We start from the raw sequence: 25,836 nt of genomic DNA, 5'->3' as shown, positions 1-25,836 counted from the left end.
TCAGTTCTGGACAATCGGATTAAACAATAGCACATCTAAATTTCCTGGATTTAACAAATAATGAAAACGCAAGTTAACAAAATGTATTGTTACCAACTATCAATGAGTACACAGCTGATTAGAGACCAATATTCTCAGACATGTTAATTTCCAGGTCAGGTAAATATAAAGAATTTCCAAGGAAGGAGCAGTTCTATTATCACAATGTTATATTATTTGTATGTTTAATCAGTTAAAACTTCAAAGCAGTAATTCTTTTGCAAGACAGCAAATACCAATATCCTGTAAACAGCCATCACAATAATCAGTAAGTAACAGGATAACCCAGGAAATTTGCCTTTTAACTTCTCGCCTCAGTCCAAACAATGGGTGCCTATTGCCTGTTCATCTGCTGGGTTTTAAATGTCATATTTGCATGTTTCTTTTTCAAAGAGAGAAATGGAATGACCCAGTGTACAAAAATGTCCCCCTCTGACAGACACATTGAATTAATGACCAAATAGTGTAGTGGAGTGTAGGACTTTAGAGTCCTTCAGATCTCAACTTGATGTTATTTTGGACAATGTAGACAAATAGGAAGGATGAGCTTGTTATGCTGAATGGCCTGTTAACGTTACAACTTTTCTAATGTTCTAATGACAGCTGTTTGCAAGATATTACTTTCAGTAATACAACAAGTACTATACCAAGCAGAATTCTAAGATTCTCATCATTAAGAAATTCAACAAAATAGTAATTAAATTATATATGGAAAATGTTTTGATATGTTTGTGTTAATGTAATATGGTGGGTAACACTTCTGTCTTGCTGCCTTCAAATTTGCATTCAATATGTTAATTGGCTGCGGTAGGCTGGCGCCCCACCCGGGATTTGTTCCCTGCCTTGCACCCTGTGTTGGCTGGGATTGGCTCCAGTAATGAGACAGATTTTTTATTTACCAAAGTTTTTATTTTTTCTAACATCAATGTTATCCCCTTCAAAGTAGTTCCCTTGGGCAGCTACACACTGATGGAGACGTTGTTCCCACTGTTGGTAGCAGCGCTGGAAGTCTTCAACCGGTATGGTCTTCAGCATGTCCGTTACACTCTTTTGGATGTTTTCTAAAGTCGAAATGACGTCCTTTGAGGACATTTTTCAGTTTAGGAAAAAGGAAAAAGTCACACGGACTGAGGTCAGGTGAATAAGGGGGCTGGGGAACCACAGGAATTCCTTTTGAGGTCAAAAATTCTGTTATGGAGAGGGCAGTTTTTCGGCACCATTTTGGCACAGACCATTTGCATGTGCAAATTTTCAGTCAAAATTTGATGAACGGTAAATCTGTTCAAATTTAATTGTTCACTCAACATTCTAAATGTTAAACGACGGTCTGATCTCACAAGATTGTTCACACGTTCGATGTTTTCATTGGTTTTTTTTTAGTTCCCTGAACAGTGTTCATCTTCAACGTGTTTTCTGCCTTCCAAAAATGATTTGTGCCAGCGAAAAACTTGAGCTTGGGATAAAGAATGTTCCCCATAGGCCTGTTTTAACTTTTCAAACGTCACACTTGCTGTTTAATGGCACAACGTTGCTCCAAATTCCGCTGTTCCATTTTGCGTGACGCACAACCAAAAACACAACTTCGCTAATAGGAGTCACAAAAATCACGTAGTTAACGGAAGGAGTTGAAACTCACTGATCTACTGATCTATGGGAGGGTACTGATACACGTGCTCTATCAAGGACAACAGCACCAAGCCCCTTCCACACTCTTCATAAACCACAAATAAACACACTCTAATCAACACACAATAACCTCTCCTCCTCGCCCAGACACTTTGCTCCTCTCCCACCCAGATCAGTGTCTTGCAGTGTTGCCAGTCTAATTACTTTTCTGCCACACCACATTATATATATATATATATATATATATATATATATATATATATATATATATATATATATATAATTAGGGTGTTAATGTAACACGGTTTTCCTCTGTATGTATGGAAATTGCTGCATCTCTGAGTGTACTCTGAGATTGACTTCTTTGAAATCTTAGGTTGTTTTCTGTCTTACAGCTGATGTTGTCATCTTTAATTCTGGCACTTTGTGATATTGTAAACCAAAAACAATGTTTTAAAAACTAATGGTTTATATTATATTGAGAATAATGTTTGCAGAATATATGACTTTAGTTCAATGTCAATAGTTGTAACAAAGGGCCAAATAACTGATATACTTTATTACCAAAGAATTGTTAAGATGATACAAAGTCATAGAATAATTTAAATTGGTCTTCACAAACAAACATCAAATATGATAAGAGGTCTGTGGGCACAAGTGACTTAACCATGGAACTGGGAATCCTTCGACTAGTTACATAATATAATATAATATAATATAATATAATATAATATAATATAATATAATATAATATAATAAAGCTGTGACATCTATAGAACCTTGATATATGCACTATTCACTGTTTGCCTTTTCTAAAATATGGTTTTACTGATGAAATATAATGCCTACAATAATTTTCACTTTCTAAACTGAACCATATTTATTTATGATAAGATAACCGTAGTGTGCCCAAGTGATATGGTGCAATCCAATCAATGCATTGTTGCACAAGCAAATAGTTGTGACAGCTGTCTAACAGATGTGCACATTTGTTTCATCAGGTTTCTGTAAAGTTATAGATTGCCAGCAGGTATTTTTTATAGTGCTAATTAAAGTGATAAACAACACATGTAGTAATTATATTCTTTTTCATTGCATACAGGAATGGATTAACCACTTGACTTATTTATTTTCAAAATTAATTGTAAAAATCTTTGCATTCATTTGAATTTCTCATACTTAAAATGTTTATTACTGTATATAATACAACTGCTATCAAGTTTAAGTGAATTTTACACTTAACCAATTTCCATCTATACCCCCTTGTTCTTCTTAAATAACTCTTTTTAAGGTAACTGCTAATATCGACCGTAGCAATTATTTCAGAATTTTAAAGACCTCTGTCATCCGACTTTTTAATCATTAATTACTCATTTTCATCAGTCTTTCCTTGTACTACATACTTCACAGTCCTAGAATCAGTCTAGTAAAATTTTGCAAACTCCATACACTACTGAAAATCTTTTCACAAAATACTGTGATATGTGCTACACAGTCATAAACGTTTTCCAAGTCCACAATGCATGTGTAGATATAATCGACAAATTCCCATGGCCCATAAAATATCTGTGCAAGTACATAGCAATGGTACTTATGATATATTCCATGGTTGAAGCAGAATCCACATTGCTCCCCCTGGATCTGAGATCTAGCTGTTGCTTAGAGTATTAATTCCTGAAAACCCCAGCATTTTGTTACCCAAGGAAGCCTTAGATAGTTCTGATTTAACCAACAAGAACTTCAAAATAACAGCAATCAAGGTCTCACACCAAGAGTTAGGTCTAAAGGAGGTGTTCAATAGCAAGAACTGGATGGCTAGGTGATCGAAAATATATTATTATAGTCTGGTCACACTTAGTGCAGGGATTCATCAGTATCAAAGAACCCCAGTATAAAGCCATGGAACCATAAAATAAGGGTTCTAATAAGATTAGAAATGGCTCCTAAAATCAAATTATCCTCCCCAGTAATATCTTCAAAGAAACCTTATACCTCTATAATGATCCCCAGGCAGATGAACTCCTGAGAAAAGCATTGGTGAGAGTTTTTGGGCAGAAATTAGTTATTTATGATTTTTAGTAATATTTTTCTTTTCTGAATTGTTTCATGAGGAGCAGACCTTTTGGGTTTCTGAAGTGTTTTCACAACACTTTCTCCTTTTTAACTCCATTTTTCTTACTTTGTTTAGATTTATTGAAGTTTATCCAATAAAGGACAGTAGGTGGAAAAAATATGTTATGTGATCGCTCACGTCGACTTTATGTAATTATGAAATTTGCCTTAAGAGGAACTGAGAAAAGGGCTGTACACCCAACCCTCCTATCTTAGTATCAGCAGACTAATTCCTTTCCTGTTAGTCCTGTTGGTCATCTTCACATGTAGCCATTTATATATTCTGTGTGTGAACCTAACATGCATGTTTATTCAGCTTCTGTATACTCCTGTTGTTAAGTTATTATACATGCTACAAACCCTGTTTCTGTTTTTACGTATAATTGTATCCTATTCGGGCGGCACGGTGGCGCAGTGGTAGTGCTGCTGCCTCGCAGTTAGGAGACCCGGGTTTGCTTCCCGGGTCCTCCCTGCGTGGAGTTTGCATGTTCTCCCGTGTCTGCGTGGGTTTCCTCCGGGCGCTCCGGTTTCCTCCCACAATCCAAAGACATGCAGGTTAGGTGGATTGGCGATTCTAAATTGCCCCTAGTGTGTGCTTGGTGTGTGGGTGTGTTTGTGTGTGTCCTGCGGTGGGTTGGCACCCTGCCCAGGATTGGTTCCTGCCTTGTGCCCTGTGTTGGCTGGGATTGGCTCCAGCGGACCCCCGTGACCCTGTATTCGGATTCAGCGGGTTAGAAAATGGATGGATGGATGGATGTATCCTATTCTTAAATAACTAACCTCTGTCACTTGAATATATCATCAGTAGCATAACAGCTATAACCACAAGGGGCCACCACTGAGCCCCAAACCACAAATACAAAGTTATCCAACACAATGCTGGGTTCAAATAAAATGTTTTTTCATCACCTGCTACTTCCGGTGCTAAGATATGGTCCATTGGAAGCACATCCGGGTTTGGTGGATGTCCGACAAAGTTGTGACTATAAACCTTTGCGGCATCCCCTGGCGGCACCAAAAGAACTCAATGGTGCTGTACTCTGGGACCCAAGTTTCCAGAATGCCCTGTGGGGTATTCAAATGGGTCTCGAAGCCCAGGGATGCTGCCATTGGTCCTTCCATTACACTAGCCTCTTGGCTGAGTTGGAATCCCTGCTCAACCCTGGCTGGGATGCCAGCCCATGTATGCTATCCATTACGGAGCAATAAGAAAACTATTATTTTTTAATCAAAACTACTAAATTAGCACAACCACTTGCCCTAAATGTTCCAGTAAAAAAAATCCCTGTTTGCCAAGTGTATTAAATCAACATAGCATATGTCCACAGCATGGCACTACATTATCCACAGTCTATCTGATGCCATCATCAACACATGAAGCTTTAAATGACAAAATACAAACAAACCAAGAAATAAACCAAAGTATGAAAAACAAGAGGGCAGACTGTCCTTGAACCCCAAAAATCTAAACACAAAAGTAGACATATTACTTAACAGCAGTAAGTACAATTGTTATTCACTAAATTTCCAAATTGAGAGCAACTGAGGCATAATAAACCTCCCAATTTGACTGACTACTGAATGTCTCTAGAGTTCCTCCTTAACATATCTGCTATTTTTTAACAGTTCTGATCTACACTGAACCACATAAAGATTTAAAAATGTCTATTATGAAAGAGGAGCCTGCAAAGAGCTACAACTACGATGACAGGTTTTAGTATCAATGGAATTTGTTTTATAATATTTTTCATGCCTTATGGGATTGCTGGAGAAGAGATGTAAAGGAATTATTCTTAAGATTATTCTTATGATCCCTAACATATGACATACTTCATTTCTAACGGTAGTTAAAAAAAGTAATTTTGCCTTGTGGCAATTCAGTTTATTCCCTATGAACAGCTTTTGCTCTTAGACAGACTTTCATTGCAGCCTCTGCCTAGTCAAAAATTGCAGTTTGCATACCAATATATTTTTAACAGACCATCGAGGGAATATAAGTGTCAACACATACTGAAATCAAACTGTTAATTTGCATAATGTTTTATATTTTTTGCTTTACACAATAAACTGTTACAGTTATCATGCATAAAACTTAAAAAATGCTGGAACTCTTCACCCTCAAATATTAGATATGCTTAATTAAAACGCCATAATCTGACAGAAAGCCATTTAAGATTTTGGGTTACTGAGAGTCAGAAACAACTAAATGATACAGTAAAAACAAATTAAATGTTATACATAATTTATGTGAATACACACAGTATAAAGAAATTAATTATATGAAATTATTAAAAAATGAACTTATCACAAAGTTTACAGCAATTATTGGCATATTTTGAATTTGATAAAATAAAGCCCTTAATAAAAGGTTATAAATAGCAAAATGGAATTGTTTTTAAGTAAAGAGACAAATGTAATTTGTCCGTCTTGAGAGGCGTTGCTATTTCTCTAAGACTATAAATAACAATGCTAGTAATCCCAGAGTCTTATTTTCAACAATTGATCGCCTACTAAACCCAGGTAACTCAAAGGAATGCCTCCTAAGTACTTCCAGTAAAACCTGTGAGGCTATCGCTGTATTTTTCAATCAAAAAATTAATGATATTAGAAATAACATAGTATATCCCTCCAACACTAAGGATCCTCCTAAACCCCAGCATTCTGTTATAAACAAATTCAACTCTTTCACTAGGATAGATTTACCCGATTTACAAAAAATAATCGCTCAATTAAAACCCTCCACCTGCGTCCTTGATCCAATACCAACAAGGTTTTTCAAAGAAGTATCGAGCGTACTAATTGATAATGTTCTTGACATAGTAAATTCGTCATTAGATACAGGGGTCTTCCCAGACTGTCTTAAGACTGCTGTAGTTAAACTCCTACTTAAGAAACATAATCTCGACCCTCGGCTCTTGAAAATTTTAGACCCATCTCTAACCTGCCTTTCTTAAGTAAAATTCTAGAGAAGGCAGTCATTATGCAGTTAAATGACCACCTAAATAAACATGCTATTCTTGATAAATTTCAGTCGGGTTTTAGAACAAATCACAGCACAGAAACTGCACTTGTTAAAGTAGTAAATGACTTGCGGGTAAATGCAGACAGAGGCCATTTATCTGTTCTCATCCTCTTAGATCTGAGTGCTGCATTTGACACCATTGATCATAATATTCTTAGAAATCGCCTTAGTCAATGGGTGGGCCTTTCTGGTAGTGTCTTAAATTGGTTTGAAACCTACCTGACAGGGAGAAAATTCTTTGTTAGTTGTAGTAATTACAACTCGAAGACACATGATATCCGATATGGTGTTCCACAAGGCTCTATCCTGGGTCCGCTGTTATTCTAAATCTACATGCTTCCGTTAGGTCAGATTATCTCAGGGCACAACGTGAGCAACCACAGCTATGCTGATGACACACAGCTGTACTTATCAATAGCACCTGATGACCCCGATTCTATTGATTCACTAACACAATGTCTGACTTGTATCTCAGAATGGATGAATAGTAACTTTCTCAAGTTAAATAAAGAGAAAACTGAAATCTTAGTGATTGGCAATAATGGATACAATGAGGCTATTAGAAATAAACTGGATACATTAGAATTAAAAGTCAAGACGGAGGTAAAAAGCTTAGGGGTAATTGTTGACTGTAATCTGAATTTTAAATCACATATTAATCAGATCACTAGGACAGCATTTTTCACCTAAGAAACATAGCAAAAGTTAGACCTCTTATATCCTTGAAAGATGCTGAGAAATTAGTTCATGCGTTTGTTTTCAGTCGACTAGATTACTGTAATGCACTCCTCTCAGGACTACCCAAAAGACATAAATCGTTTGCAACAAGTGCAGAATGCAGCTGCTAGAATCCTAACTAGGAAAAGAAAATCCGAACACATTTCTCCAGTTTTGATGTCACTACACTGGTTACCTGTGTCATTCAGGATTGACTTTAAAATTCTGCTTATGGTTTATAAAGCCTTAAATAATCTCGCCCCATCTTATATATCGGAATGTCTGACACCTTATATTCCAAATCGTAACCTTAGATCCTCAAATGAGTGTCTCCTTAGAATTCCAAGAACAAAGCTTAAAAGAAGTGGTGAGGCGGCCTTCTGCTGCTATGCACCTAAAATCTGGAATAGCCTGCCAATAGGAATTCGCCAGGCTAATACAGTAGAGCACTTTAAAACACTGCTGAAAACACATTACTTTAACATGGCCTTTTTATAACTTCAATTTATCTTAATTTAATTTAATTCTGATACTCTGTATGTTCAATTCATCATAATAACTATTCATGGTGGCTCTAAAATCTGTACTGACCCCTACTCTCTCTTCTGTTTCTTTTTCCGGTTTCTTTGTGGTGGTGGCCTGCGCCACCTCCACCTACTCAAAGCTTCATGATGCTCCAACAATGATGGATGGATTAAAAGGCAGAAGTCTCCGTGACCATCATCATCATCAAGTCCTTCCGTGAGAACCCTAAATCCTAAGAGGACTGTTTCATTTATGTTAGGTAGAATGCCCAGAGGGGACTGGGCGGTCTCATGGTCTGGAATCCCTACAGATTTTATTTTTTTTCTCCAGCCGTCTGGAGTTTTTTTGTTTTTCTGTCCCCCATTGGACCTTACTCTTATTCTATGTTAATTAATGTTGACTTATTTTGTTTTCTTATTGTGTCTTTTATTTTTCTATTCTTTATTATGTAAAGCAATTTGAGCTACTGTTTGTATGAAAATGTGCTATATAAATAAATGTTGTTGTTGTTGTAATTTATATTAAATAACATTGTGTGGTGGCATTTTGTCAGGTGATGAAAAGGCAATGTAAACATCTGAACAAAATGATTTATTTTGGCCAGGAAACTCAAGCTTAGTTCCTACATAGTTGCAGTGAAGATGTCTCAGCTGTTAATGTCATTGTCACTAGCAGTTCTTCCTCTAATACAGGTTGGCACAGGAAAACAGGAAATTTTGGAGTTAGGTGTTGGCATCCCTGGGGTGTCGCCAGTTGTTTGGGACCAATGCGACCTCATTTAGAACCCCTTGCTATTAGTTATAATGGAGCAGTGGAGTGGTGTTCAACCAGTGTTCACTGTGAAAGCCTTTTATAAGAATGGTGATAGTGTGACTGCTATGCAAATGGAATTTCTGTGTCATTACCAGTTAGGATATCATGATTGTGTCTCTTCTCCTCATGTGATTACAACATGAGTGCGTAATTTTGAAGATACTGGTTGAACCTTAAAAAAGAAGTCCCCAAGTGGAGCCACTTCACATACAAAATCGATGGTGGCTACGATTCTTAGGAAGGCACGTCATTTCACGCAACGGTGACATTCCATGGCCTCTGAGATCCCCAGATCTCAGTTTTTTATTTGTTTCTGTGGGAACATCTTAAAAGCCAAGTGTACTGCACATGTCCTGCAACCATTGCTGAACTAAAGAGGAGGATTAAAGAGGAAATCGCTGGCACTCCTCTTGACATGTTACGTTGAGGGATGTAGAATTTCCAGAACAGGCTGTCAGAATGTGTATAGAGAAATGGACAACACCTTCATGATGTTTTCTTCAAAACATAAAATGAATATTGATTACCTTCATTAATTGCATATCCTGTACATTAAATTTCATCATTAAATGTACAGTAGAGTCTCGCTTATCCTACCTTCGCTTATCCAACATTCCATATTATCCGACGTCCCACCACAAAAAAAAACCGCATCAATTGGCAACAAGAACTGCAAGTTGTGAGCGTGAACGTAGTCTATCTTTTGTTGCTCCCGATTCTACTGCAGCTAATTACAGTGGAACCTTAGTTTGCGAGCATAATGCGTTCTGGAAATGTGCATGCAGTCCAAAACACTCGTACAGTATATCAATGCGAATTTCCCCATAAGAAATAATGGAAACTCAGATGATTCGTTCCACATCCCAAAACTATTCATATAAAAATGATTAATACATAATATAAAGTAAAAATAAATAAAGTAAATTAACCTGCACTTTACCTTTGAAAAGAATCATGGCTGGTGTGAGTGAGTTTCTAAACTCTTGTGGGATTCCACCCAACTGGACAACATGCGGAAAAGCATCCCAAAGCAATCGCAGTCTCCCAGTGCTGTAGCAGTTTGACATAAAGGCCAATCCGAAAAGATCGCGGACATGCTATAAGCCCCTGCCAACGATGGGTGATACAAGGAACAAGGAACATTATAAATGCGCAGGGCACAGTGTTACTTTCCCCCCGACCCTGCCTGACTGCTGTGTCTGTGTATAGGAGAATGGCAGATCCCGCTAAAATAAATAACTGCACTGTTGCTGTTTCAGGCTAAATAAAGCTGGTGTTGCTAAAAGTACTGAGACTCAGCTTTGAGTTTTCGGGTGCAAGACGGGGACTCGCACATCACAGCACAAACACACACACACACAGTCACAATGATGTAGTAAACAGTATACGCTTGTACGGATGTTGACTGTATGAGTGATGGAGTTAAGGCTCTAGAAACTGCAGTTAATTACATTGAGCAACAAGAAGAAGCTACAGGAAACGATATAATGATGCTGCAAAGATGGCGAGACTTGACAGCGAAGAAACGGCACTCGTCTGGAAAGCAGACTACGATCAAAAATGTCTTTAAATCATCACAGGACTGAACTTTTTAAGTACAGTACATACTGTATTTAACTCCAGACAATTCTGTAACTGTAATTTCATTTTTTCAGTTAATTTATTCTCTTGTTTTGTTGTAAAACATGATTATTAGGTTCATAACACGTAAAATTATAACATAGTTTGACGTTTAATAGGCTTTTTCTTAACACCTGCCATTATCCAACATTTTCGCTTATCCGACGTTCTGCCGGCCCGTTTATGTCGGATAAGTGAGACACTCCTGTATTTTGTAATATGTTTATTCGTGTATTGAATGTCAATTGAAAATTTCCCGTTTCCCTGCGCCACCCTATACAAATCTGAAATATTTAGTAAACTAACAGGCCAGTGCAATTTTTCTGTGTTAACAGTTCTACTGTAGAAATAAAAAACAAGTGAAAATAATTGATTACTTAAAAATTGACAACTGAAAGTGAATAATGAAACAAAATAAATAAGACCCATAAATTCCTTGCAGGATGTGCTGTCTCACTAGTATCATATGGATATAAACGTAATTTAGTATGAGGGTGTAAGAGATCTTAACTTTATAGAAAGTGCAAGTAACCTTGAATCTATCTACAGACCCATTGAAAAATGTTGAAAATTGAAACTTCTCATTCAAAATACTTTGCTGTATCAGTAAGCCTTCATCACAGTTTATAAGTGAAGGGGAAGGTGCTGCTTATTCTTAATTGAAATTCTTTTCAGAGCAACATTACAAGTTTGGAAAGTTTGCTTCTAAAGGTAGCCGACAGATGTTCAGAGATCTGACAGTGGTTCAGGATAGCTTATAAAGAAGATGATTAGCATCACATATTATCAGCACAGTTATTCAAGCCAAAACATGTATATGTGGGGGAAACAGGCATGATAGCAATGTGTACTACTGAATAATCTTAACTTACTTTAACTTTTGAAAATACAATGTGTAAAATTAGGAACAGATAGGAGTTGGTCAATAATATCATTGTGCTGTTTTTTAATGTCTACATTTCAATTGAGAGAATACATGTACAGAAATGACAAGTGTTGCAAAAATAATTCTTGATCTATAGGGTGGTCCTGATCTAATTATGCAATTTTGATTGTGCTATAACTTATTAAATTTATTACATGGAGAATTCACAAAAAATTCTCTTTGTTGCCGATAGATGGCAGCACCTGCCCTGCATTCCAAAATGGCGGGGAGACGGTGGTCAGTCAAACAACGGGTGTGATGTGTTCGCCTTTTCATAATTGCATAATTAGATCTGGACCACCCTGTATAGTAATGTTGTACTGCCTTTATGCACCTTGACAATAGTTTGTTACAAGTAGGTTAAATCAGTGTTAAAGTATATTTTCCTTGTAACATTCATATATTTGTCCTGTGCCATCTGTTAAGTGTGTTCAATTTTGAACTAGCACCCCAATCCCGTAAAAAAATATATACAATCTATTAGAAAGCCCAATTTTGTTGTGCCACTGAGAAAAAAAAAACTCTTCAGAAAATTGTTTTAGTGAATAAGCTTTTTAAGCAAAATTAAAATTTGGTAAAAATAAAAATAAATACAAAACAATTATAATATCAAAAATGGCCAAGTACTTGCAGAGCACAGTTACCTAATTAAATTTTAGGAACTACAGAACTTGAATTCAGGCTCCGTATGGCAAAGTGAGAGGAATGCATCTTACAGTTTTAATCCAAATTCACCAGGCAGCAGTACATGGCATCTATTTTCACTTTGTGACATATTAATATTATTAAAAAGTCATATGTCAATCATCAACTTAATTGATCTCCACTCACTCAGTTTACTACTCATTCCATTGAAAAATTAAATATAAATTTGGAATTGTTGTCAAGAATCACTACTCCTGTATCAAACTATTTTTGTCCAGCATTGCAAAAATAATTAATTAGGCTGGTAAATCAATTTTATTTTCATTTCTCGCTCTAATCCTTTTTGAGTTTTTAACACTAAACCAATTACTGTCTATAAATGGTGGAGAAGTGAAGCAGGGGATTCCAAGCAAACCTGTTAGTTTTTCTCTAATATCAAAAGCCATATGGTGAAGGATTTTTTTGTGCAACAGCTACAGTACACAAAAATCAGAATATAGAAGTTTTGCATATTATAACAAATCAACATTTTAGCTAGTATTTCATTATTCTGGGTAGCACAAAACTTTGTATGGTTGTATATAAATTGATTATATTGTTCAAATATGATTGCTTTATGTGCCACAAATAAACAGCAATGGTGATTATGTTCATTTAAATGAATGAAATACAAGTAAATATTATTAACAATTAACTAATTAAACTGTTTCAGTATTTCCAAGTAATTTGCTTTGTGGTTTTGTACAAAGCAATTATAATCCAACTTCTAAAAAACAATTTCAAATGAACGTTTTTCTCCAGACCACCACACGACACATGTTAAGATATGTTATAGTTAAAATAACAATTAATAGCTTTCACAATGATATTTAATGGAAATTCACAACTCCTTAAACTAAGCAGTCTCTTCTATGTTGTGTGTATGAAATTATAGGCATGAATCTCAGTAAATTAATTTATCATTCAGACCAAAAGCTTCACATTTCAGTAGCAAGTATTAAAACTATAATTTCTTATCAGTTATTATCTGTATAATTGTGTTTATTGGTGTACTAAATATTTTTACAGTATAATTATCCAAAATTTGAATCCAATGCCAATATTGCCACCTACATTTTATAAAACATTTTGTAAATAGTTAAAACACAGATTAATAAAAAGCAAAAAACTACTAATCCTTAAATAATTGTACTTTCTTTGCTTGTAACTATGTTTTGCATGTAACTATAGTGCAGCATATTGTGGAAAAAGATTAAAAGGCCATGTTATCCCAGGAGTCCTTGATGCCATATTGCACAATCTGTTGGTTATCTGTGGAATTCTCTAGTTCTTTTCAAGCTAGTGATGAAAACTGAAAAGAGGATCACACAACTGTACTTTACATTTTCTTACATTGCTACCTGAAAGATGCAAAAAAGTTTCAAATATATCATTCACGCAAGTGAATAAATAGTTTTGCCAAGTGTTCATATTTTGTTAAATGTGCTGGATTACAAAAAATCCTTTTACATCTCATTATAATCTGTGCCTTTTTTGTACTCTTGCATGCTCAAAAAAGACAAAATAGCCTTTTCCAAGCAGGTATTTTAAGCAAAATCAAAAAATAATGAAAGCATTTGCTCCCCTTACACCTCCTTCTTTTCCCAAGTCTAGTCTCTTCCTTCAAGAACCAAGACTTTGGCCCACATTCTACCTCTAGGACCAGCTTCAACTTCCCTATATTATATTGGGCTTTTGTGGCATCCTTCTAATTATTTCTATATCAGGTGAGATGTAAAAGGCCAGCTATGAAGTTTGCCTTTTGGACCCTGCATTTTAAGGGTTACATAGGCCTTAGGGATGAACGCACACTAGAGGGTGCTAACATGACTTTCATTCTTGCGACAAACAAACACTGTATTTGCTGTGAAGTATAGAAATATTCTACACATTGTCATAGTCCATTCATAATATACTTTTACAGTATATTTATTATCACATTGGTAGCCCACACCACTGAAACAATGGGAATGAAGCAGAGACAAACATGTGCATGAACTGTGGTGAATCAACCACGATAGAAATTAAAAAGTTAATCATGCAAACCAGAAATGGGAAAGTGGTGATCTGTATAACAGAGTTACATGCCAAGTCATACATGAATAGAGTGGAATAGAGTCAGAGTGAGATAGGCACAGAGTCCTGCCATGGATTGGAACACAAAGATGGTAACAAATTAAAAAAAGATATCCAGGGGATGTTGTGTATTCAGCTGAACAACCTGAACTTTGCTGGTATCGCACTCCTGTCCAATAACCATGCCCAGGTGGGTCATAACATCAACAAGGGAAAAAAAAGCTGCTGAAGAACAATTCTAACTGCAAATGTCAAGACATGGATCTGCAAGGCGAGGAAAGCATTTATCCAATTGAGGAGCATCTGGAGCTCCAAAAAGTTTGGTCAAGCCAGCAAGCTTCAATTATTCTAAATAAACATCATGTCTATACTGTTATATGGAGTAAGGTAATGGAGAATAAAGGTTACTCTGAGGAAAACACAAACCGTAATCAATTACTGCCTATGCCAAATAATGCAGATTAACCATCTGGAGACCATCAACAATGCTGAGATGTGTCAGAGAACCCAGCAGTTCTCCATAGAGGAGGAAACTGAGATCCTGCAAATGTAAAAATATAAAACAGAATTAATAAGGATACGATTAGTGATAGAATATTGAAGTAGCAAATTTGGACACTGCTGAGAAAAAATTAATTGAACATTCTTAGTTCTGTATTCATTCATTTGTTCAATAGCTAGGTAACAGGTAAAATAAAGAGGTCTGTGCATTTGCACATCTGAAAGCTAGTTTAAAGCATTACAAGTATTTTGACAAGAATAGGTCATTCAGCACAACAAAGCATGCCATTCCTATTCACCTCACTTTCCAAATTCTGTATAACTTTAGACAGTAGAAATAAACTTATTCTCATAAGATAATCATTACATAAAAACAATGTTGAATGCTCCAGAAGCAGATATCTTTTACCAGCTCTCATCACTGATTTTATCTGATCATAAGAATAGTTTGTCTAACTTACTAATAGTATTTGTGTATACTGTTATTGTGAGTGTTGTTAAACCTCCTTGATTTAAGCAGCAGCACTGTGTTTTCTTTTGACTTTTATTTGCTTGACTTTACAGGGAATTCTCTCAACTTACCCACAAGAAATATGGGCTAGGTGTACCTTTGAAGTCTCATTGGCATATTTTATACTTGATATGTAGGTTTAATTTGTCTAAAAACTAGTAAGGATAACCACATTTTGAAAGAAACTAACTTGAGTTCAACAGCTTATTCAGTTCTTGTTAGAACATGGATACAACATGTGAGAAACTCTTTATTCTTGGCAAAATGACAAAATGGGAAAACTAATGGCAATAAAGTTGTCCTGAACCACTCCACATGAAATCACATAATTTGTTGTTCTACAGCAATGAGTCAGAACTAATAAATTTGGACAATGTAATTACAAAGAGTTTTGCATGTATTAAATAAATAGAAGTAAGCTTCAGTCGTATTTAATAACTACAGTATCTTTACTACCCATTTAAGATGAGCTGAAATATAATGTAGACCTCAGCATTAATGTTTCCAGTGTTTTATGCAATGCATACAGTATATCCCCATTACATTCCATTGGCTTTGGGATTCATAAAAGCAATGCACCATCTGTTGGATTGACAGACACACACACAGTCACTTATCCTTCTATAATTAATAGTAACAAGCTAATATTTGTGTAGAGTGTGAAATATAAGTGTATTCCAAATAAACATTTGAATATTAAAGTAAGAACTCACAAAATCAGAGTGAAAGGGGAAATAAATCCACTGGCCTTTTAAACCCTTAGTAAGTGTTGTGCTCTCTTTCTGTCAAAGAGATTGCCTAAAGCATTCAACAACAATAACCATACCAAAAGCACTTCACTTTTACATTTCTAACACCTTCTCTCCACCTTATCAGGTCTCTCTTCTTTCAACCAGTTAAACCTGTGTCCTACTCCCCTTACTCCAAGTACAAGCAGCTACTTTCAGGCATGTCCAACACGTAACCCTAGTAGGTCAATATTAATTGAAAAGCTGTAAGAAGATCCACTTAGAATCTCTTCTATAGGTGGCTTTGCTGTGCTGAGTCCCAGCTCCTATTTAAAGATCAAGGCAACCTAATTGTCACTTCTCCATTGTAATAATGGGTAGCTGGGAGCCATGTATAACATAATTAGTCTCCCTGCTGCCATCCTTTTCACTGGGTGATTGTACCCTTCATTATTCAGCACCCCTCAGTGTAAATGTGGCAACAGCCTGACTATACTTACATAACTCTACAAGTGGTTACTGTGAAATCCCTCAAAATTCAAGTACCACACCGTACCTTTTCCTCAGTTTGTATAAAGCCATGGTTGAGGTTTTGGTATCTTCTGTGGACAGTGCTTAGTTAAACATTTTTTCCAAACTTTTTCCTCCTTCTTTCCACTCTAAAAATCAGTTAATTTAGTTCAGGAGAATATGTAGTCTTGCTGCAATGGACCAATATCTCGTTTATGAATGATTCCTTCCTTGCTGTGTACCTGAAATAGACCCTGGCTAACCAAAACTCTGAACATGGTAAATGGAAGAAAAAATTAATTGACATATTCATGGGTTATGTCTTAAACAAAATTACAACATGGCAATCAAACAAAATTGCCTTTTTTTTAATATTAGCATCAACGTGTGTAGCAACAGCACTCAGTGACTTCTTTGGCTGATATGCTAGAAAACAAAGAGCAAGCCGGAAAAGGACAAAAACACAAGAAGGAAAATATCAGGACAACAAAAAACAGCTCACAAGCACATTCAATTGTTTCTAGATCCTGGCAGCAGGGATATTTTAATATCTATTTCAACCAACCTCAACCCACATTTCTACATCTTTATGCCCCATGGTGATATGTTACTTTCACTAGCATCACATATGGACATTCAAACACCACCCTGTCCTGAAAAATTGCCTTTCTATTGGACTCGTGCTGCTATTCTTCACTTAAACAACTCTTGACCTTGAAGAATACCTACATTAACAAACCCAATTTACAGATTATTTTATAATGTGACAAAAGTAAGTTCATTAATTTAAATATCGCTTTTTAATTTGCCCACCGCCTGCAGTTTATATATAGTAAGTATTGAAGTTTCATGTATTTGTACTATTCAGCGTAATTACATTTCTGAGCAAAAATCTGACAGAAGAAAAATGCACAGCCATGGCCTCTTTGGCTGAACAACTGTGAGAAGTAAATAAATATTAGGTATTCTGCTGCCTTTATCTCTCTCTCTAGGATAATGCTATCTATCAGCCACTAGACAAAACTTGTCACTCCCTCCTAGAGTCAGATCTAGTTAAATCATTTGAAAACCAACCTAGGCTGAAGGTCAGAGAGGACATTCATTTAAAGCCTGTAACTTGGCTAATTGAAGCTAACTCCTGATAAAGAAAGATTTTCTGTTGACTTGGCCTACAAGGCTGAGTGCATGTCAATAGCACAAAGAACTCCATTATGGCTTTATCATAGTAAATACCTGAAAAGTAGGTCAAGGAGATGAATGATGAGCTGAGAATTAAATAGCCAGAATTTCAAGGCTAGAGAGCATTATGCTATCAAACTTAGTGTGCTGTGATCACTAAACGTATTCATTAAAAGAAAAGGAAGAAAATATAAACTAAAAAGAGCAAAAAGTGTAATCATAAAATGGAATATAAAAGGAAAATGAAAAATATTTTTTTTGTAAGAATGTGTAAATAGAAAGGAAGAAATGTGTTATACAAGGAAAATAGAAATGTATTAAATTTATATTCTTGATAAATGGATGCATTTTTTTCTATTCTTATTTTGCATATTGACTTATTAATGCAGTGTTTAGAGAGTCAAAGGTATCTACATTTTTTGGCAAAAGAAATTTTGGCTTAATAAAAAAGAAAAATATAATACATCCATATACATATACAATTGAAACCCTCTAAACACAGGTATGTGAAAGCTTGATTTAGTTTGATATAATTTGAAAGCTGAAAGAGTAATATACATTTATAAAGAATATACATTTATAAATACATTTATATTATTCTTTCAGCTTTCAAATTATGGCCCTCTGACTAAATCAGGCTTTTATTGAATTTCTAGTAATGATATAAAAAAATACAAAACAAACAATAAAAATGAAACCATTGCCTTTATTTTTTCTTCTTTTCCATGCTTGTATTGTGGCACTTGTTATCAAATATTATACTATAAAGAAGACAAATCTTAATCTTTGGCTTTTACTGTATTTAAAGAGTACTGTATATTACAATACATAAAATAAATTTCAGCCACTAATACAGTCAGTACATCATCGTCATGAACTAGGAGTTCCCAAAACTTCCAAAGGCACTTCCAATAAAGCCATTTGGGGCTCTGGGGGAACAATGTCAAAATCCCCAGCCAGACATGAAAAGGGCCTCGTAGAATCTTTATGAAATAAAAGATTTCTTATTCACAAAGTAGTATTCCAGTAACATAGAAGCTCCGAAGAGCAGAAAGGCAAAATGGATTTGACACACAAGACTATACAAAGAAAATAAGTCTCAATATGGTGATCCAGAAACATAGTCAAGCACAGAGCATACAGAACAAAAATCCCAATAACTCACAAACTCACAGAAAAAGGCACAAAAACTCATCAACCTCCAAAAGCACATTCACAATGAACCATCAGGAAGTATATGAGAACCCCACAGATTTACTGGGCAGAGAGCAGTTACTGGCAGTGATTGGCAGGTGGCTGAGCTTCTTGGTGGACCACCCACAAAACTCATGGATTACAGCAGAGGCATTGAAACATAAACACAAGCAATAACAAATAAACAGAAATGAAATAAATTCATACAAACGAATCAAAAATGAACTTAGACAACAAAAAACATGAATTTAGATAGAGAGATAGATAGATACAGTAGATTGATAGATAGATAGATACTTTATTAATCCCAAAGGATCCCCAAAGCAGTATACTGATACAAAGAAACAATATTAAATTAAATAGTAATAAAAATGAAACATGAATTTGAGCCCAACCATGACCTGGCTGAGACATAATAATCATTCCAAATACATGTTTAAATACGAAGGTTTAAAAATTGTAAATTTGAAGTTACCAGAGCAGATCTTAGGTTAAAGATGGAAACATGACCTCCCTGAAAAAAACCATCAAAATGGGAGAATACTCGAAATTCCAAAACTCCATACACAACAAAATGTAATGATGTGTACTACAATCTGGTATGTAAGTATCATAATCAGGGATAATTCTGTGATGTGATGATCACATAGATGGTTTTAATCTTCCAAATAACAGATTTAGAAAGGAAATATTGGTCTTGTGCTTTTAATGATAAATATTTGACTTTGACTTTACTTACTCAGTAACCCTTATAGTAATGACTGAAATGTCTGTGAAAAATCGGAGATTCCATTCCATTTTTTGCTTTGTGATTTTTATCACAACCAAATACAGAACATGTAATGACTCACTTATCAAAATCAGAAACAACATTTACATATATACCACATTTTCATATAAACAATGTAGCTGAATATGCTTTACAAGATGTCAAAGAGAAAGTTACAAGAAAAAAAAAAATAAGATTAGGCAAGAATTTAGTAAAAGAGAAAAACAAAAACAATTAAAATTAAATGATCTTAAAAAACAATAAATATCAAGTAGAAGAGTAGCAGCTTGATATACAATGTCATGATGTAAGTGTCTAATGATGAGTCCAGTGATAAGGACAGATTTTTGAAAGTACAGAAAAAAACACAAACAATGAAAAACTCCAGTTAGGCTGGAGGAAAGAAAATCTGCAGGGGTTCCAAGGTTAAAAGAACGCCCAGCACCCCACGGGCATTCTGCTCATTGTAAATGTTTTTAATTCATTCCTCTTTGTTTCCAGGCTTCATTTGACATTATTTGATGTAGAGGGCCATGTGGACAGTTGGAATGCATATGATCATTCTTTGCCCGTATAGTCTATTAGTATAACTGAAATGTAGCTACGAAAAAGTCAAAATAAAATAATGGGTTTTTAGCAGTTTTTTAAAATGTTCCACAGTATTAGTCTGGCAAATTTTTTATTGATGAAGTATTCCAGATTTTAGGTGCATAACAGCAAAAGGCCACCTCACCACTTTTTTTTAAGCTAGACTCTTGGAATTATAAGCACACCACCATTAGAAGATCTAAAGTTATGACTTAGAAAGAAGGGGGACAGGCATTCCAAAATACAGGACGAAGCAAGATTATTTAAGGCTTTATGGACCATTAGTAGCATTTTAAAGCCAATTCTATATGGCACTGGTAACCAATGTAATGACACTAAAACTGGTGAGACGTGCTCAGATTTTCTTTTTCTAGTTAAGATTCTTGTTACTGCACTCTACACCAATTGCAACCAATTGAAATCTTTCTTAGGTAGTCTTGTTAGGAGTGTATTACAACAATCTCATCGACTGAAAACAAATGCGAGAAGTAATTTTTTAGTATCTTGTTAAGTTGTAAGAGGTATAACGTCAATGATTATCCCTAAAGTCTTTACCTCCGGCTTGACTTTTAAACTTAAGGGATCAAGTTTATTTCTAATTTCCTTGCTATTTCCACATTTGCCAATTACTAAAACTTCTGTTTTTTATCTTATTTGGTTTGAGAAAGTTTCTAATCAGAAATTCTGCTGAGACATTGGATCAGAGAGCCATGAGCATCAGGGTCATCAGGCGCTATCAATAAATAATGCTCTGTGTCATCTGCATAACTCACGTATCAAATGTAAAATTTACACCAGCAACAGGGTTTCATTTGTTTCCAAATGCATTTTGTTTTGAAAATTACATCTTTATTGTAACTGCTGTCCTGCTGTTTACTTCTTACTATTGTTCATTTATAGAAATGTAAAATAAACAAATTGAATTGGATCAAAGTTTGCTATATTTTCACCAATGATAAGTTTGGTATTTTCATTTTAGAGTTTTTCCTTCACAGTCATGGTATATATTAGTTTGCCACATGAAACTGTGTTCAAAAGCGAAGCATATTTTATACATTTTAAAAAATAACTAATAATACTCCATTGTGATGGAATGCCTAAAATGTACTGAATGTGTTAATTTCTCAAGCCAAAGTTGTTATTAAGTATTGATCTGTGTCTTGAGATTACAAAACACATTGCAAAAGAGGTTATCCACTTTCTTTAATTTAAAAGGATTGCTGGTACAGTATACATTTATTCTTTTTCCCCAAGATTGAAACTATTTGTTTATCATCTCTGGAAAGTCATCTGGTAAATCTATGGGTCTTAGTTTGAATTGTTGGTACAAGAAAATCAGCTATTTTAACACTCTTTATACCTGTTTTTCTTTACTTTTTACCATTACTCGTGGATCTACAATAGATAATATGGGCTTCCCAAAAATAGGTTCACAGTATGTATATAATATGTGAGATGATCATGCAAACTTAACCATATCAAAATTTAGAGAAGTTTCAGCTCAATTCAATCAAATTTTTAAAAAAAGTCCCTCAGGCATAATATGTGCTACAGATTGATCTTAGTTTTTAAAGGCTGAATTAATGGTGTGTTGTTGATCGACCATTTAATCCATTCAATAAAGGATTTCACTTTTTTTCTGATTCTGCTAACTAAGCCCCGTTTATAAAAACAAAAGAAATGAATGGATATTCACCAGCTCAAAATTATGGAAAGGCTAAACCAATCATCCAAATACATAGTGGCTGTTGAACCCGGCCCTGTGTGTCTTTAGCATGGCATTCAGCATCCAGACTGGCAGCTAGGTTGTGGGTCAAGCAGAAATTATTCTGTGTAGCTGTCAGTGTGACACCCTAACCCAGCCACTGTCTTCATTCTGTTCACTTTGTGGACCAACATGAAAACCAATTTTTTTTTTTAAATATTTGCCTTCCTGTGTATTTTAATGATTAATTATGTAGGAATTGATCATTTATTATCAATAAGGCATCGACATGGGGGGATGCCAATAAATGTAGGAATTGATAATTAATATTCAATAAGACACCCACCCAGTGGGACACCAATAAATGTTGGAAATGAAAAGATGAATTTTAACTTGGCTAAGTAATTAATCAAATAATTCGGAAAGGCTCCTACTTTATTTACCTTATCTTTCTCTGTTGTAGGAGATAGTGTCTGGCCTTTAGACTTATATCAAGATAACTGAAGCACACTCATTTTAAGAAACAGAATAGCACAGTTTATTGATAAACACAATGATTATAGAAATACCATAACTGCATATACTGTATATGTTGACAAATAAGACAATATGCAAACATACTAGACAAGTAAACATATAACATAAAGAGGCAGGCTGTTTACTGGCTATGTATAGTTATGATTTACCTTGACACAGATAAACAGTTTTATGATCCCAATTCATGTCTGTTCTGTGGAATTTGTTGCTGTTCAACTGTAAGATTCTTCTTGCATTGGAATGTACTCCTCCTTGATGTAAGATTCTTGCTTTCTGTTGTAAGGACCTTTGCTGTGTTTTTTGAAACTTCATAGGAAAATCATTACTGCCTCTGGCAGAAAAGTTTAGATGCTGAAGTTCCTTTCTTCCTTTCGTGATGACTACTTCTCAGCCCACTGGCTCATTGCTTGGCTTGGCAGGAAGATTGTCAATTTCTGATATACAAAGAGGAAGAGGTTAACAGTTTTCTGCTCCCCAGGCAGTGAACAGCTTATAAGGGTTTAGTTCAGAGCACAGGTTTCAGAGGTTCTCAGTCATTCTGGAGTGGTCCCCCTCCCTGAGAGAATCCCAGAGGGGGTGCCTTGAGAGAATCCACAGGGAGATCAGTGATGGTTTCGCGTGGAATATCCCAAAGAATCTGTCCAGGATGGGATAAGTGTAACTAGTTTTAAGGGAATGCGCAACTTCCCATTGAATTAAAGTCACTTCCAGTTACAAAATCAGTGTTTCCTCATAGGTGAGGTTTTCTGACCAGCAGAGATGTCATTCCTTAAATTATAGGTGTTTATTCTTACCTGGGTCCATCTTACACACTCAAGAAGTCTGCAGAGGGCCTCTTTACAAATGTCAGTGCAACTCAGATTTACACCTTTGTTATCAGAAGTACAGGCAGATCCTGATATTACTGTTATAGTATAGGTTGGCTCCATGCTTCCTAGTTGCTTCTAGGAGCCTGTTCAACCTGTAACCATCAATAGTCTTAGACCGAGATAACCTGTGCAAATGAGGACACATGCATTTTGTAAGGGGTTGGTTCAAAAGTGGTTCAGTGCTTTTATTACAATCCAACAAACAGAAAGTGCAAATAGTCTCCATCAATTATATCTTTCATATTTTCTTCCTTTGTTTTTTACACCTATGGCAGTGAATTAAGTGAAAATAGCAGTACAATACACCATGTTACCAGTAATTTTCACTTGAAGCCTTCTTTTTCACCTGCCCTATCTCTACCATTCTCATATATATACTGTAGAGAGAGAGTACTCAAAACAGTCTGTTATTTCCTACATTTTGTGCAAGCACACTTTCTCGGTATCTATTTGTACCTATATTGTATACTATATATATACTATACAATATATACAGTTGTGGAACTGAACCCAGACACAGACAGACGGACATCGGTTTTGCACCCAACACATTCATATTTATTTACAATTATTTACAAAGTCATTAGTGCTCAACCAAGTGCCTCCAGCACCGTTCTCCCAAAGTCCAAGGCCTCACAGTCTTCCGTGCCTTCCTTTCTGGCCGCCTCCACTCCTCTCTCCTAGCTCCGTCCTCTTCCACCCGACTCTTGCTACTGACTGAATGGAGGCAGCCCCTTATATAGCAGCCCGGATGGGCTCCAGCTGCTTCCCGGCAGCCCTCCGCGGACACACCCCCGTGGCAGAAGTGCCGGCTGCACACCCGGAAGCCCTCCAGGTGTCCCCAGTCCTCTTCCCCCCAGCACTTTCTGGTGTGGTGGAAGTGCTGAGGTTCAGGGTTCTTCAGGCACCGGGGCACCACCTGCCGGTGGCCACGGGCCCCTACAGGGTTGGGCTTCCCGGGCCTCTACCCATGGCCCCCAACACAACCAGGGCGGTCACCCCCTCGTGGTCTGGAGGAGGCACAAGCCCTCCTCCGGTCCTCCTGGGCGTCCCGGCTGGGCTCCACCCCAGCCGCATGCCACACAGTATATATATATATACAGTAAACCCTCGATTATCGCGGTTAATCCGTTCCAGACTCTACCGCGATAAATGAATTTCCACGAAGTAGGATTCTTGATTTATAAATCGAATATTTTCAAAGTTAGAGAATAGAAAACCTGTTTATGACCTTCTAAATACGTTTTTTAGAATTATTAGAGTCCTCTAGACATGAAATAACACCCTTTAGTCAAAAGTTTAAACTGTGCTCCATGACAAGACAGATGACAGTTCAGTCTCACAATTAAAAGAATGCCAACATATCTTCCTCTTCAAAGGAGTGCGCGTCAGGAGCAGAGAATGTCAGAGAGAGAGACAGAAAAAGAGAAACGCAAACAATCAGAAATCAATAGGGCTGTTCGGGCTTTTAAGTATGCAAAGCACCGCCAGACAAAGCAGCTGCAAGGAAGGGAGCAATATGAAGGTAGTCTTTCAGCATTTTTTAGAGGAGCATCCGTATTCTCCAGGCCAGTGTCCGAACAGCCCCTCTGCTCACATCCCCTCCGTCAGGAGCAGAGAATGAGATGAGAGAGTGAGAGAAACAGAGAAAAGCAAACACTCAAAAATCAATATGTTCTGTTCAGGCTTTCAAGTATATGAAGCACCATGTGGGAAGCATATCATATATCATTGAGGAGTTTTATTTAATATGTAATACGTGCTCTGATTGGGTAGCTCCTCAGCCATCTGCCAATAGTGTCCCTTGTATGAAATCAACTGGGCAAACCAACTGAGGAAGCATGTACCATAAATTAAAAGACATTGTCTGCAGAAATCCGCGAACCAGCGAAAAACTCTGTGATATATATTTAGATATGCTTACATTTAAAATCCCAGATGGAGTGAAGCCGCTAAAGTCAAAGCAAGATATAGCGAGGGATCAACAACAACAACAACATTTATTTATATAGCACATTTTCATACAAAAGAATGTAGCTCAAAGTGCTTTACATAATGAAGAATAGAAAAATAAGAGACACAGTAAGAAAATAAAACAAGTCAACATTAATTAACATAGAATAAGAGTAAGGTCCAATGGCCAGGGGGGACAGAAAAAAAAAAAACTCCAGACGGCTGGAGAAAAAAAAAAAATAATCACTGTATATACTGTATAAAGTCATATGAAAACGTTTGGGAACCCCTCTCAGCCTGCATAATAATTTACTCTACTTTCAACAAAAAAGATAACAGTGGTATGTCTTTCATTTCCTAGGAACATCTGAGTATTTTGGTGTTTTCCGAACAAAGATTTTTAGTGAAGCAGTATTTGTAGTTGTATGAAATTAAATCAAATGTGTAAAACTGGCTGTGCAAATATTTGGGCACCCTTGTAATTTTGCTGATTTGAATGCATGTAACTGCTCAATACTGATTACTTGCAACACCAAATTGGTTGGATTAGCTCGTTAAGCCTTGAACTTCATAGACGGTGTGTCCAATCATGAGAAAAGGTATGTAAGGTGGTCAATTGCAAGTTGTGCTTCC

The sequence above is a fragment of the Polypterus senegalus genome, chromosome 3, assembly GCF_016835505.1.
Source record: "Polypterus senegalus isolate Bchr_013 chromosome 3, ASM1683550v1, whole genome shotgun sequence".
NCBI lineage: Eukaryota > Metazoa > Chordata > Cladistia > Polypteriformes > Polypteridae > Polypterus > Polypterus senegalus.
This window is presented reverse-complemented; position numbering follows the sequence as displayed.